Below are 3,971 nucleotides of genomic sequence, written 5' to 3'. Positions count from 1 at the left end.
GCGCTGCCGCCATTTTGGAACTGGGCAGAGCATGCTCAGAAGTGACTTTTGATGCTGCTGTGCCCAGTTCCAAAATGGCCACCGCACCAGAGGTCGCGCTGCAGCCACTTTGGAACTGGGCAGAGCAGCATCAAAAGTCGCTTCTGAGCATGCTCCGCCCAGTTTCAAAATGGCCGCCGCGCCAGAATAAACCGGGGGGAAACAAAAAAATCCGGTTTTTCGGCTGGGAACAGCTGGAAAAACGGGGGTTTCCCGGGAAATACGGGAGACTTGGCAGCTATGCTTCACAGGAAAGTATTTGTGAAAACATTTGCAGTTCTTACTGTTCAGTAATGTTAGGGTTGCCATATTTCAAAAAAGCAAAAACCAGGACACTCCTAAAGTGGTTGAACTTTTTTTTAAGGAAGACCCCAAAATTTGCACTATCATACCCTTCAACATTCCTCAGATGAAATTAGGTTTCGTTTCTCATTCCCCTCAGCTGAACCTCCTCTCACACAGCCATTTTTGTCCCCTGCCCCATCTGTTCTCAGGGCTTTTTGTGACTGTAACTCACTGGTGCAGAGTAGAATACAGTGGAACCTTGGTTTAAGAACACCTCGGTTTATGAATTTTCGGTTTACGAACGCCGCGGACCCATCTGGAATGGATTAATTCACTTTCTATTACAGTGGTACCTCGGTTTATGAACACAATTGGTTCCGGAAGTCTGTTCATAAATTGAAGCGTTCATAAACTGAAGCGAACTTTCCCATTGAAAGTAATGGAAAGTGGATTAATCCGTTCCAGACGGTCCGCGGAGTAACCGTTCATAAACGGAAGCGAACTTTCCCATTGAAAGTAATGGAAAGTGGATTAATCCGTTCCAGACGGGTCCACGGAGTACTTAAACTGAAGCGTTCATAAACTGAAACATGGGTGTAATTGGTTCCGGAAGTCTGTTCATAAACTGAAGCGTTCATAAACTGAAGCGAACTTTCCCATTAAAAGTAATGGAAAGTGAATTAATCCGTTCCAGATGGGTCCGCAGCGTTCATAAACCGAAAATTCATAAACCGAGGTGTTCATAAACCGAGGTTCCACTGTACTTTCAATGGGAAAGTTCGCTTCAGCTTATGAATGCTTCAGTTTATGAATAGACTTCCGGAACCAATTAAACCCATGCTTCGGGTTAAGTAAGCTTCAGGTTGAGTACTCCGAGGACCCGTCTGGAACGGATTAATCCACTTTCCATTACTTTCAATGGGAAAGTTCGCTTCAGTTTATGAACACTTCAGTTTATGAACAGACTTCCGGAACCAATTGTGTTCATAAACCGAGGTGCCACTGTAGTAGAATTGCAGATTTGGAAGGGACCCTTAGGGTCATCTAGTCCAATCCCGCCAATGCCAACACCTTTTTCTGCTGCCCATGGCAGCCATTTTGTGCTGGCACCCACAGCACTTTTTGTAATATATGAGTACTTGGCATCACATTTCTGACCCAAAAATCATGGTTGTTGTTGTTGTTGTTTAGTCGTTTCCAACTCTTCGTGACCCCATGGACCACAGCACGCCAGGCACTCCTGTCTTGCACTGCCTCCCGCAGTTTGGTCAAACTCATGTTCGTAGCTTCGAGAACACTGTCCAACCATCTTGTCCTCTGTCGTCCCCTTCTCCTAGTGCCCTCAATCTTTCCCAACATCAGGGTCTTTTCCAAGGATTCTTCTCTTCTCATGAGGTGGCCAAAGTATTGGAGCCTCAGCTTCACGATCTGTCCTTCCAGTGAGCACTCAGGGCTGATTTCCTTAAGAATGGATAGGTTTGGTCTTCTTGCAGTCCATGGGACTCTCAAGAGTCTCCTCCAGCACCATAATTCAAAAGCATCAATTCTTCAGCGATCAGCCTTCTTTAAAATCATGGTGTATACCTGTAAATCAGGCATGTCCAACTCCCAAGAGACTGCGATCTACTCCCACTATAAAAAAATACTGGTAGTGATCTACCCATTAGATTGACCAAAATTGTTGACCTTTTTGGGGGAAGACCCAAAGTTATTGAGCTTTTTTGGGGAAGGAAGAACCAAAGTTGTTGAGCTCAGGATCACGCGATCGACCAGGATTGACCAGGAGCGCCCCGTGATCAACCGGTAGATCGCAATCGACCGTTGGACAGCCCTGCTATAAATCATCATATGCAAATGTTATGCAAGTTTGTCCTGCTTTTGTGTGTGATGCATTTCCTCTTTTCGGGTGATGTGCTAGCGGCCGCCTTAAATCTAGCCCTTGTGCAGAATGGCGTCCTAAAACCTGGAATAGATATGGAGAACCAATCTGCGAGGGCATGGTCCATAGGTCTTGTCGGATAGACAGTTCCTCTGAGCCTCAGCAGAGACTGGCAAACCAGCCACAAAAGTTCAGCGCACATGAACATGAGTGCTTGGCTTGTTTGGCTTGTGTTTGCTCAGATTCCTTGTTTGTTTGTTTGCTTGTTGTGCGCAGATTGCCCGCTGAGCTTTTTGATGGTGCGCCGTGGAGCTGTGTTCTGATGTCCAAACAGCTTCATGAATACAATTGATCTTGAATGCTACTCTATTGTGATCTAGAATTGCAAAGCGCGATTGAGGTTCCTTAAAAAAAAAAAGTCACACGAGACTGAAACTTATTTGCAGTTACATCATCTCAACAACCGGAACGATTAAAAAGATTTGATGATACAGTGCTATCACTAATATTGCAAGGCCACTTTCTTACTTTGCCTCACACCAGCATAATTTTTAAGGTCCCCTAAAAACTTATAAAATGCACACGCACGCACATTGTGATGCTTTCTCTAAGTTGTGGAATTCCTTCCCCACAAAGGTGTGCCTGGCTCATTCACTTTGGGGAAATCCTAAGCACAAACCTCTTTACACCTGAGATGTGTGTTTTCAACACAAACAGAGTGACGGTACTCTGTTTTTAACTTTGTTAAAATTCTGAATTGCAATTAGGAATAATTGTGCCCCGGATTAACCTCATTGGCTATGATACTGCCACTGTGCAAAGCTTTTTAATTCTGAATTTTAAATTGCCGTAGCCCATCCTGAGACCTGCTGCTGAAGCAGGCGGGAAAATAAATTTAAGAACAATAAATAGCAATAATTATTGGGTTGTAAACTGGGCCTTGGTTATACAGTAAATGGTTGAGCACGGTAAAATGCATAAGAGTTTGAGGGGGAAAGGATTTCACTCACCCAGATTAGGGGTGAAGGGGAAATCTGGACAATTATTTTCTTCTCCCAGGTTATTTCCACCCCCACCCCTTTGAATTATTATTATTATTATTATTATTATTATTATTATTAGAATGCCAAGTGGCTCTACAATATTATGAGCGATCAGGGATTCCCTTTAATAGTATTTTGATAAAGTTGACAAAAAAAGAACCTGGCTTGTGATATCTGGAATTAAATAAGCTTCCCCTCCAACCAGGAATCATTAGAAGAACATTCGGAATGGGCTTTCCCCCCCCCCCACCACATGTTTAACATTCCTGCCTCCATTCACAAAAGTGCAGCAAGCTATATTTACCAATAAACACAGCTACTTTGCCTGCTGGGGATCTATGTCAATTAATTTCAGCTGAAAGAGGGAGAACCCAAGTGGGTATTAGAAATCAGTGTCAACATACCAGCGTCATGACAGCCACGGAAGGCAGGGGTCATGTTTACTGCAAGCAAAGGCGCACTGTACAGCCACATTTGTAAGTATGCGTAGTAGGGAGATTATATTTCTGTTTGGTTCTCGCCTCGGTTTTGGATAATGAGGCTGAAGCTGCCTTTCCCCACTTTGAATTATGGGCACGATCCATTGGGAAGCTGCACAAGACCTCGGCTGCAAGTCCATTTCAGCACATTTCCACGCACTCCTAATTCCCTCCACAACCCGGCAAGGAATCTGTCACGGCGGGGAACTCACTTTTAGATCATCACATATAAAAACAGTGCTGAAT

The 3,971-nt window shown here is 44.1% G+C and overlaps 1 pseudogene; it reads right to left on the bottom strand.

Moving 5' to 3' along the window:
- Positions 1 to 2,875: 2,875 nt before the first annotated feature.
- Positions 2,876 to 3,027, bottom strand: LOC148683776 (U4 spliceosomal RNA; annotated as a pseudogene).
- Between the last annotated feature and the right edge of the window lie 944 nt (positions 3,028 to 3,971).

Source organism: Zootoca vivipara, chromosome 12 (assembly GCF_965207765.1).
Source record: "Zootoca vivipara chromosome 12, rZooViv2.hap1.1, whole genome shotgun sequence".
Classification (NCBI taxonomy): Eukaryota; Metazoa; Chordata; class Lepidosauria; order Squamata; family Lacertidae; genus Zootoca; species Zootoca vivipara.
The sequence above is the reverse complement of the archived record's forward strand: the minus strand, read 5'-3'. Positions and strand labels throughout refer to the sequence as shown.